The sequence below is a fragment of the Lolium rigidum genome, chromosome 2 (assembly GCF_022539505.1).
Source record: "Lolium rigidum isolate FL_2022 chromosome 2, APGP_CSIRO_Lrig_0.1, whole genome shotgun sequence".
In the NCBI taxonomy this organism is placed as follows: Eukaryota; Viridiplantae; Streptophyta; class Magnoliopsida; order Poales; family Poaceae; genus Lolium; species Lolium rigidum.
In genome coordinates, this window is record NC_061509.1 from 267,966,526 (window position 1) to 267,978,681 (window position 12,156).

The following is a 12,156-nucleotide window of genomic DNA, read 5'->3' on the forward strand; positions in this document are numbered from 1 at the left end:
GATAAAGCAGTTCCAACAGATAACACTGGAAGAAACTCTACACCATCTGATCAATCCAGCAACACAGCAGTCAGCAGTTTAACCTTCCTTCCAACTGCAAGAACCAGCTGCACGAATCTGGCACTGCTTCATCGAATGCTATAAGTAATACCAAACCAGAGTCTACAGCCAATGACATTCTGGCACTTCAGCAGCTACATCGCAAGCTGCTTACAAATCTAAGAGAGGCCAATAACAAAAGAAATGCCCCTACTAGAATAAAAACAACCAAAACTTCAATTGATTGTATCGCAATTTAAGGTTCAGATTTCAAATTAGATACAGCTGACCCATTCAAGAACTGCAAGTGACAAAAATGAATGCATATAATAGCTGCACCTCGCAGAAAGACCAATATACCACTATGTGATGTTGCTTTATGCAATAAGAGAACACATTGGAAAATTCTTGACCTCTTCGAAATGAAATTATATTTCCATCTGTAACTTCCCTTGAGCAATGGGCTACCAAAGCTACACATCTGGTTAGGCCGAATGCTATTTTTGCCTCAACTTTTTTCCTAATAAAGAAGAAACACATTACCCAATTCATCTACACCAGTTTATTTCGAACCTGAATTTCATCAATTTATCCAGAGCGTTGAGACATCATCATCAACACCAGCGGTCAAGCTTTAACCATTCAACCCATCGTTGAAAGCAGAACTCAATTAAAAACCGAATTATCAGTAAAAGGGTCGAAAGGTGGAAGTTAACGCAAGCCTAGCATGCGGGATCACATCAGAGTAACCAACTGTATTAAGGGCGTTAACCCAATCATCCGAGTACTCCGAAAATGAGAGAGTGAAAAAATTTAGTGCATGGACACAACTTGCAGGACATGATGGTTCCTGTAGTTAATGAACATGAACAGGACATGAACAACTAATGTTTTTTTGCCAAAATCTTACTGTAGTTTTAAAAAGTTTTGAGCAGATCTCAACCCACATTTGCGGGCAATGAATAGTAGAGATATGATAAGACTGAACCATTCATCTACATTGGCTTAGTTCTCACAATTAATGACAGATGTTGGTGATTTAGACTCTTTTGTTGACCATCCTTTAGTAGGCCACTTTATCAAATTTGAAAAAAAAAATCCCTAGCAGAAGTAAGGCCAGCTACAGCCTAATGGATTTAGGTACAAATACAACCCTACATTAGAATCAGGGGAAATAAACCAAAAGGCCAAATAAATATACGCAAAGCATAATCTGATTATTAAAGATTGAACTGCCATTTAGTATTGACATATGATGGACCAAACAATATGAAGGAATGTAAACAGAATAGCCAAGTGAATTTTGGTATGAAAGCAGACCGTACCGATATTTTTTTAATGGAAAACGATGCAGTTCTTTCCCTTTATGTTGAATGTATCCTGGTTTTGACGGAAAACTGGGTCCACCCACACATGTTATATCCATGATCTTCAATGAAGGTGGGAAACACAAATATATTCATGCATTTCTCATTTTCAGATATTGCAGGCACTGATTTGTTCTCTTCTAAATGACAACACGCCGGGTTTCAGGAATCAAATTATCAGTTTCATGAGGCATTAGCACTTAGCAATGACCAAAGCAGCATGTAACATACATAGAATAGAGGATAACCAGCGTCTAATTGGGCGAACAACACTGAAAGTAAGACTAACCAGCTTACTGCACAGAGTAGAAACTTTGTTGTGCCACAAAAAGTTCCACATTTCCATGTCAGGGTCATGGTTCAAGCAGATAAGAATCTAGTTGGTACTTCCCCTTTGCAAGCGGCAGCATAGTCTTCCGTGAGGTACGGAGCAGCTTCCATGTGAGGGCAGATGTACCTCTCCACGAATACCTTGCCAGCCAGGTGGAAAATTGTATAGTAGCTCGGGAAGCATTTGACCAATCCATTTTGCTTGAGGAACTTTACAGCGTAGTATCGGGGCTTGAGGCGGCTGTCTAGGCTAAAAGTGAGCATTAGTGAACGATGAGCAATGTATGTCGGTTCCAAACCCATCTCAGAGATAAAGAAGTCAGACAAGTGGCGCAACGTGTCCTTAGACCTCCGCAGCAGCTGTGGAGTCTTACAAGCAACAATACCCACCTCAGCATCCGACCACCTGAAAGTTTTCTTCAAGTAATCCACTTTGGCAGCGATTTTATCCTCGCCGACGATTGCCACGGCGTATAGCACATGCATGAACATCGGAGATCCACAGGGAACACCGAGACCTTGGGCACACGCCACCATTGCAGGGAGGCGCTCTGGGTTGGTGGAAAGTATGCGTGGCGTAGAGAGTTGCACCTTGGAAAAAATGCAATCACCTAGCCCGCACTCCTGCAGAAATGCGACATTGGGTTTGACCACCTTCTCCAGGCTGCATCCGAGGAAACTGTTGCTCTGGTTGAGTAACTTGAGGAGGTTCTGGTTGGATCCGAAGAGCGATAGGTAGTAGGGTAGGTTGGATACGAGGGATCTATTGCGGAAGATGGGGCGGCCGAGCGAGACAAGGCGCGCGACCTGAGCACGCGAGAGGCCGTGGGCGGTGAGCCCTGCAACGACTGGGGCTAGGGTCTTGTCCACGTCGGTGCAGAGCAACTTGGGGTCCCCTGCGACGGCGGCGGCGATGTCGGCACTGGAGAGGCCGATGCCGGCGAGGAATGCGAGCACGCCATCGGGCTTGGAGGGGGACTTGAGGTGGGAGAGCTTGGTGGAGGCCTTGAGGGCTTGGGGTTTGGTGAGGCCGCAGGTGTCGACGAGGTACTGCTCGACGGCGAACGCGGGGCTTGGGTCGGCCGCTGCCGCTGAGAGCAGTCGGTGGAGAGGGGAGGTGGGAGTCGCGGAGGAGGGGGGAGAGAGAGTAGACGGGTGAGGATGCAGCTTCGCAGGCGGAGCATGGCGTGGCGGCGCCGGCGGCGAGCGGAGTGATTCCGTTAAGAATGGGGATCGATCCGAAATAGCCAAGTGGGCTTCACCCAAAGTGGCCCGGAGCCGACAGCATATTGCAGCGCAAGCCGATCCATTAACTGCTTTCACAAGTTTCCCTAAAAAAAATAACTGCTTTCACAAGTTCACAACCTTCCCCATAATAATCCATCTCAAAGGTAATCTCCAGCTCCCCCTCCCAGCCAGCAGCATGCCGTTGTTGCCCATCCTCTCTACCACGCCGGCCGCCGGTAGAGCAGTTTGAACGTATCAAACTCCATATAGACATGTAATGCTTCAAAAGTTTCCATCTATAAACTTCAAGTACAGCAAGATGTTCAACCATGTGTTGTGCGCTGTGCCTAATGCTACAGAACTTGCATGATTGCATCAGTGTCGATTCCCAGCAAATGTTTCATCATACTTCCATTAACTAGCTGCTCTGGACAAATCACTGGCGAGCCAGCTGCTCTATCTGCTACACTATTACACAAGGGTGACAAAACTAAGATTCTGAAAAATGAAGATGTCCCTCACCAGGTCATAGTTCACGACGTCACTAGTTTTATTGTCCCAGCTAGGCTGCAGCCCTCAGGATCTGTATGGCAGCGACTGCTTCATTGTGCAATGCATGAAGGGCCATGCTAATAATTTCTGAATGCACTGATACAGAACTTGTTCTGGTGCTCCACCGGACCCAAGCAGATCCCAGATCGTCACTTGCAGCTTCCTGATCAAGTTTCCACTGCCGCTTCAATCAACTCCCTGATCCACGCTTCAAAAGACATAGAGCGGAAATCTTACAGGTTGAGATAGCTCCAACATTGACAAGTCATCTTACAACCGAGGAAGAAATGAATGTCATCCAAACCAAACCAAAGCGCAAGCGCTTTTCATTTTTAAAATTTTACCTCCAAGCAAAGATACAGAAGATTTGGTACATGGATAGTTTCCATCATAGCCCTGAGCCTTTTGATGTTTTGCCAACAAAAGAAAGTCTTAATAACTTTTAAAAGCCAGATCATGAGAAAAGAGCAGAAAAAAGATCTAGTTCATAAAGTGCGAATATAAAATCTGGTTTGACAAAATGCACGCGGCTTATTCATGACTTCTAAGTATCAAATTTTGATTTGAGTTAAGGCAAATAATTGCTTCGCCAAATTGATTTTGAACTTACAGTTTCTCCGCAGTTTGGTTGGCAAGATATAATTGTAGGTTTGTTGAACAGATACAGTATCACATATGCAAGCAATCGAAGTATCAAATTTCGATTTGAGTTAAGGCAAATATGTGCAGCTTCGCCAAATTGATTTTTTAACCTATAGTTTCTCGGCAGTTTTTTTGCCAAAACATAATTGTAGGTTCAGATACAATATCACACATGCAAGCAATGAATAGCAAAGATATGATAAGACTAATTCATTCTTAATTCTCACGAGTTAATGACTGATGTCAGTGGTTTAGACTTGTTTGTTAACCATGCTTTAGTAGGTTGCTTATCAAATCTAAAAAAATTCCTGGCACAAGTAAGGCCAGCTACAGCTTAATGGATTTAGGAACAAAGATAAACCTTGATAAAGAACCAGGGGAAAGAAACCAAAAGGAAAAAATAAATAAACGCAAAAGCATAATCTAATATTCTAATTATTAAAAATAGAACTGCCATTTAGTATTGACATAAAATATGAAAAAATGAAATAGAACATCGAAATAAAATTTGGTATGAAAGCAGATACCAATATTTTAATGGAAAACGGTGCAATTCTTTAGCTTTATGTCTAATGCATCCTGGTTTTGACAGAAAATTGGTCCACCCACACATGTTATCTCCATGATCTTCAATGAAAGTGGTAAACACAACTACATTCATGGATTTCTTATCTTTAGATATTGCAGGCAATGATTTGATCTCTACTGAATGACAATCACACATTGGGCTTCAGGAATGAAATTATCAGTTTCATCATGCATTAGCACTTAGCAACGACCAAGCCAGCATGTAACATACATACAATAGAGGATAACCAACATCTAATTGTGCGAGCAACACTTAAACAAGAGTAACCCCAACTTACTACACGGAGTGAAAACTTTGTTGCGCTATAAACAGTTACACATTTTCATGTCAGGCTCTTGGTTCAAACAAATATGAATCTAGTAGGTACTTCCCCTTTGCAAGCGGCAACATAGTCTTCAGTGAGGTGCGGAGCAGCTTCCTTATGAGGGCATGGGTACCTCTCAACGAATATCTTCTCGGCCAGCTGGAAAATTGTAAAGTAGCTCGGATCGCACTTAAACAATACATTTTTCTTGATAAACATTACAGAGTAGTACCGGGGACTGAGCTGGCTCTCCAGGCTATAAGTGAGCATTACCGAGCGATGACCAATGTATGCAGGTTCCAATGTATGATGGTTGCTGCAGTTGACTAGCATTTAGGCACAAATAAAGCTAAACAGTTGCTGAGAAGCTACTTGGCAACCTAAAGAAATTTGCAAAATGAACACATGTCTCTACAATTTTCTTAGCCAAAGGAAAATTTGCTCCATGAAGAAGATCAATGCAGAGGAGCCATCATGGATAGACCACCACCATATAAAGAAAATGTAGAGGAATATCTAAAGAAAAATTATTCCAGCAACCCAGCTTTGCTTATAAAAGGAACCGCGAGTGTTGCATTGTCCGCTTCAATCCCATGAAAGACTTTGCCATATATTGATCATCTGCAACTCTCAAACTCCAGTAATAACTGATGTATTTTAAGATAAGAAAGTGATTTTTCAGTAGAACTAGTTAAGCCCAGCACCAATTTCTAATGTCATACAGATGGGGTGTGATAAAAGACATGTTGACAAACTAGCTCGGGCTCTAAAGAGTCTGAACTGCAGAACTGAGGCACATAAGAAAATGTACAAGATTGCACCTTCTATCCAGTGTGGCCATAAGCCCCATTGAAGTTTTGCAGGCAAAAATAAATCCCAATAAATTTTAAAACGAGAACAAGAGAAAACAGCAGAAAACAAAATCTAGTCCACAAATTGCAAATATGAATAATGGTTTGACAAAACACATGCTGCTTATTTCATGACTTCGAAGTATCAAACAACTTCGACATGAGTTAAGGAAGATATCTCTGAAGTATCAAACAGCTTCGACAGGAGTTAAGGCAGATATTTTTTGAAGCTTCGTCAAATTGATTTTTTAACCTACAGTTTTTTCGACTGTTTTTCCCCAAAATATACCTGTAGGTTTGTTGAACAGATCCAATACCACATATGCAAGCAATGATAGAAGAAATATTATAAAACTAATCCAGTCCATCTCCATCATCTTAGTTCTAATGATAAATGGTAGATTTCAATGATTTAGACTCGTTTGTTTATCATACTTTAGTACGTTACTTCATCAAATCTGAAAGTTTTCCTTGTAGAAGGTAGGCCAGCTACAGCCCGATGAATTTAGGAAAAAAGATAATCCTTCATTAAGAATCAGAGGAAAGAAAACAAAAGCCAAAATAAATCTCTACTATCTAAAAAGGACGAACTGGTTCTGTTTCCTCCGATCGGAGGTTTCGTCCTACATATTTTTATCTGACTATTTTACCCTCCCACCAAATCTCTGTACGTCTACTTGGTCCGTTTCGTGCAGCCCTCTGTTGCACGCATTTGGGCCAGGCCCAGTGAGGTCGTCATCCTCGATCATCTTCCTCCGTCGCTTCTCCTCTCCCCACCCATACCTCGCATAGGGTTTCGTTGCTGCCGCGGACTCGACGCCACCTGCCTCGAGTCAATGGTGGGGTCCTGTTGAGGAGGGAGATGGGCCGCCGAGTAGAGGAGGTCGAGCGGCGGCGGCGTGCAGAGTGCTTTCCGTTGAGGAAGAAGATCGATGGGAATCGAGTTCTGTATAGGGATGCGTAGAGATGGGCCGCCATCGTGAAATCACACGGCACCATCGACCTTGAACATGGTCCATGAGCTAGCTGGGCCGAAACACGCAGCCATTGTTATTTTCATTTAACTTGTGGCTCTTTTGTCTCAGAAATACCCCTGTCATCTATTTTTTCGATAAATGGAAGATATTAACATGGTTAACATGGTGAAGATACCAATTACATAGCCAAAAAAATTTACACCGGCTAAAGTGACCAATTTCTCGTAATAGCAGACCAAACACCACCAAAACAGCACTAGGAATTCATCAACTCCAAAAGAGACGCCTCCAGGAAGGAAACAATGCACAAGCGTCGTCATCGTCCTGATCAATAACCACCCAAAAAAAGTCTGCAGTCACAAAACAATGATTTCATCAAGATCATTCTGGGCACAACCAATTAAGAACGACCTTGGGTTTTCACCCTGCAAGTTTAGACACTAAATTCCTCCTATGTTGTTGCTCTCACTTGCCAATTCCGCAGCTCCAAGTCACGAGTCATCAAGCCAGAATCTCGACACCACCAGGATTCAAACCTCCATTGTCAGTCCTCAGATCTCGGTTTCCATGCCACTGTTTGACTTCGCAACGCCCACCTCTGAAGCCAATCAGTTAGAAAAAAACACGGTTGCGCTCGACCGAAAGACCAACCGCTTCGGCAAACTCCAAGCATGTCGTCCATTTGGAATTTGTCGGTGGAGCCTTTTGGAACTCGACAGTCCATCCAAGATCAATGACGACAAACGATTGTCAGTTCTACATCATGTTGAGAGAGAAATCCAAGGACCTCCACCTTTATCCATGCCGAGCCAGCTGCCCTCACACCACCTGCTGAATCTACCTCCTCGAGCCCAACCGACAGTCATGGCTGGCAACACGCAAGGAGACAAAAGAGTAGGGTCAATCCACCACTGGAACCGACCGTTTCACGGTATGGAGATGGATAGCCATCATAGAGAACCACCCAGATAAAGATCTAGGGTTCGTCCAAAGCCGACCCACAGCCCAACCCTCACCGCCGGTCAAGTGCCGCCAAGGGGGCCTCCGCCACCACCCCGGCTAGGGGCACCGACCTAGCCGTTGCTCGTCAACTCGTCAGCCGTCTCCGCCCCAACAACTGTCTTAGGCAAACCACCACACCCTGGCCTCCTTCATTGATCGGGCCCACTGCCACCGCTGCGAGGGCCGGCGACAACGGCGACAAGAGGCGTAGGTGAATGGTGTGTGTGGGGGGGGGGGGCGCGATGGGCCCCGGCGCCCTAGGGGGCACACGCGAGGGGCACGCGAGCGGAGATGTGTATGGATACCACTCCTTTCATCCATAAAAGGATGTCAAAGATTTGTCTAAATTTGATATATCTATGCACTAATAAGTTTCTAAATACACCTAAATTTAGACGAACTTGCGACGGCATTTTATGGACAGAGGTAGTATTTAACTAGTGATTCCGGCAAAATTACCAGCGAGCAGCAATGTGATTTATCTGCATAGTGTTCATAATTTCTGGATGCATTGATACCTGACGGCTGTCAAAAATCAATGGGCCTTCCCCAATTCTTTATGCCTTGAACTTGTTTCTTGTGCTCAACCAGACCCAAAGCAGAATCCAAATCTTCAGTTTGCAGCTCAAGACCAAGCTTCCACTACCTCTTGAGTTCATTTCCTTCCCTGTTCTGCAATTCAGAAGATATAAAATGAACATCTTCCCGGTTGAGGTAGCTTTAGACGACACCTGGGAAGATATGTCACTCATACCAAAGCAAAAACCCACCAAGGAATGGACAGAACAGATTGCTGTCAAGAACTACACAGTAAAACTTGAACCTACAGTTTCCTTTAGTTTGGGGCCAAATTTATTTGTTTACAACAGTTAAACCGTCCAACAGATCCATTGGAAGAAACTTAATATCTGACCAGTCTAACAACTCAGCAGCCAGCAGTGTAACCTTCCTTCCTACTGAACCGGCTGCAGGTATCCAGCTGCTTCAAACATGCACAAGATAGTTTATTATTTATTTATTTTTCGAGAAAATATAGTTTATTATTTATATCCTCACATATATATAGGAACTAATAATACTATATTTTTTGAGGAATTAATACTCCCTCCGATTCATATTATTTGTCACTAATATGGATGTATCTAGAACAAAAATGTGTCCAGATACATCTATATTTGCGACAGTTTTTTTTTTAATCTATATTTGCGACAGTTAATATGGATCGGAGGGAGTAATATTATTCAGTGATATGTTCCCTACTGTGACGTGCATTATATGACACTGGATTTTTCTTTTTCAACGGGGCCAGCCTGTCCTGTTTCATCGGACGGTGGAAGTAATACCAAACCAGAGTCTACAAGCAACGATGGATGATTGCATTCTGGGACTTCGGCAGATACAACGCAAGCCAATGCAATCTGTTGTTGCGTGCGGTGTTCTGTGAACACCATTCAGAGAAGCTAACCAAATTATGCAAGACAAAGCACCAGGAGGCACATGTGTAGTTTTCATCAAGTATCTTTTCAAGTAAATGACATGGTGACAAACAATGTAGATGATTTGTTGGGCTGGGTCGCCGCAAAGACGACTTAACTGCAAATTAATGGATGATCAATAGACGGAATGACGATCTGAAACAAACAACATAACACTTATAAAAGGATAAATGGTACTATCATTTGCAGAATAATAGCCGAAATATTAGCATAGAGTACTACATTCAACTTTACAAATCGGTCAAATAATGGCACATAAAGCAAGCTACATATATATGAATTAAAGAGGAGCCAATGGAAGCTATAACAGAAGAACTGTCCCTTTCGAATAAAGATAACCAAAAACGAAATGGTGTCCTCATTTTATGTCTAAATTCCATATTAGGTACAGATAACCTTCAAAAAATGCAAGCAACCAAAATGAATGGATATTATAGCTGCACCTCGTGGTAAGACCAAAATACTACTATGTGTGTTGCTCTCTGCATACGAAAAAGCATCGGATAATTCGTGACCACTTTGAAATGGAATCACATCGGCGTAAGCAACTTATTAAGGGTGCCATAGCAATCAGCGAGTACTACAAAAATGAGAGAAGGAAATAAGCATTGCATAGACAGAATTTGGAGGACATGATGCTGCAGCATGTAGTTGACGAGCTTTTAGGCACAAATAAAGCTAAATCGCTGCTGAAAGCTACTCGGCAACTAATGTTTGCAGAATCAACACATGTCTCTACAATTTTCTTAGCCAAAGGAAATTTGCTCCATGAAGATGATCAATACAGATGAGCCATCATGGATAGATAAACACAATATAAAGAAAATGTAGACAAATACCTAAAGAAAAATTATTCCAGCAACCCAGTTTAGCTTATAGAAGGAACCACATGTGTTGCATTTTCCCCTTCAATCCCATGAAGGACTTTGCCATATCTTAATCATCTGGAACTCTCAAGCTCCAGTAATGACTGATGTATTTTAAGATAAGAAAGTGATTTGTCAATAGAACTAGTTAAGCCCAGGACCAATGTTCTGAAAACACAAGAGCTAATGTCATACAGATGGGGTGTGATAAAGGAATATGTTGAGAAACTAAGTCTGGTTCTGAAGAACTGAGACACGTAAAAATATGGATAAGATTGTACCTTCTATCCAGTGTGGCCATAAGCCTCATTGAAGTTTTTCTGGCAAAAATAAAATCCCAATAAAGTTTCAAAACCAGAGCATGAGAAAACAGCAGAACAAAAATCTAGTTCACAAATTGCAAATTTAAATTATGGTTTGAAAAAACACATGCTGGTTATTTCATGACTTCGAAGTATCAAACAACTTCGACTTGAGTTAAGGCAGATAACTTTGAAGTATCAAACAGCTTCGGCATGAGTTAAGGCAGATATCTTTGAAGCTTCATAAAATTGATTTTTTTACCTACAGTTTCTCAGCATTTTTCGCCAAAATATACTTGTAGTTGTAGGTTTGTTGAACAGATATAATATCACATATGCAACCAATTATTAGAAGAAATATGATAAAACTAATTCATTCCATCTCCATTTTCTTAGTTCTCACGATAAATGATAGATGTCGGTGATTTAGACTCGTTTGTTAATCATGCTTTAGTACGTTACTTTATCAAATCTGAAAGTTTTCCTTGCAGGAAGGCCAGCTACAAGCCTAATGGATTTAGGAAAGAAACCAAAAGGCAAATATACGCAAAAGAACAATCTAATTATTCAAGATTGAACTGCCATTTAGAAGTGCCATACGATGGGGCAAAAATATGGCAGAATGAAAACGGAACAGCAAAACAACATTGGGTATGAAAGGAGACCATACTGATATTTTAGTGGAAAACGGCGCAGTTCTTTCGCTTTCTGATTAATGCTTCCTGGTTTTGATAGAAAATTGGTCCACCCACACATGTTATCTCCATGATTCTTACATAAAAGTGAGAGACATAAATATGTATATGATGTATTTTTTTCACATCGTTGCAGGCAATGATTTCTTCTCTCCTGAATGACAACACATCGGGTTCCAGGAATCAAATTATCATTTTCATGAGGCATTAGCACTTAGCAATGACCAAACTAGCATGTAACATACATAGAATAGAGGATAAGCAGCGTCTAATTGGGTGAACAACACTGAAACAAGACTAACCAGATTACTCCAAGGAGTGAAAACTTTGTAGTGCCACAAAAAGTTCCACATTTCCATGTCAGGGTCTTGGTTCAAGCAGATAAGAATCTAGTGGATACTTCCCCTTTGCAAGAGGCAACATAGTCTTCATATAGGTGGGGAGCAGCTTCCTTGTGAGGGCATATGTACCTCTCCACGAATACCTTGTCGGTCCTCTTGAAAATTGTATAGTAGCTCGGGAAGCACTTGACGAATCCATTTTTCTTGAGAAACTTTACCGCGTAGTACCGGGGCTTGAGGCGGCTCTCCAGGCTATACGTGAGCGCTACTGACCTATGAGCAATGTCCGCAGGTTCCCAACCCAGCTCGGAGATAAAGAAGTCGGACAAGCGTTGCAGCGTGTGCTTGGACCTCGACAGTAGTTGCGGAGTCCTGCAAACAACAGCACCCACCTCAGCATCCGACCACCTGAAAGTCGCCTTCAAGCAGTCCACTTTGGCGGCGATTTTGTCCTCGCCGACGATCGCAACAGCGTAGAGCACATGCCTGAACATGGGAGATCCACGGGGTATGCCGAGGCCTTCGGCGCATGCCACCATTGCAGGGAGGCGGTCTGGGTTGGTGGAAAGTATGTGT

The 12,156-nt window shown here is 42.5% G+C and overlaps 1 long non-coding RNA gene across 1 annotated transcript; it reads right to left on the reverse strand.

The window, feature by feature from the left end:
* Positions 1 to 9,819: 9,819 nt before the first annotated feature.
* Positions 9,820 to 11,835, reverse strand: LOC124693411. The gene is made up of 3 exons (XR_007000012.1): positions 11,542 to 11,835; positions 10,524 to 10,562; positions 9,820 to 10,410 (listed from the first exon to the last, which is right to left on the reverse strand). It is a non-coding gene; the product is annotated as an uncharacterized LOC124693411 (long non-coding RNA).
* Positions 11,836 to 12,156: the final 321 nt, after the last annotated feature.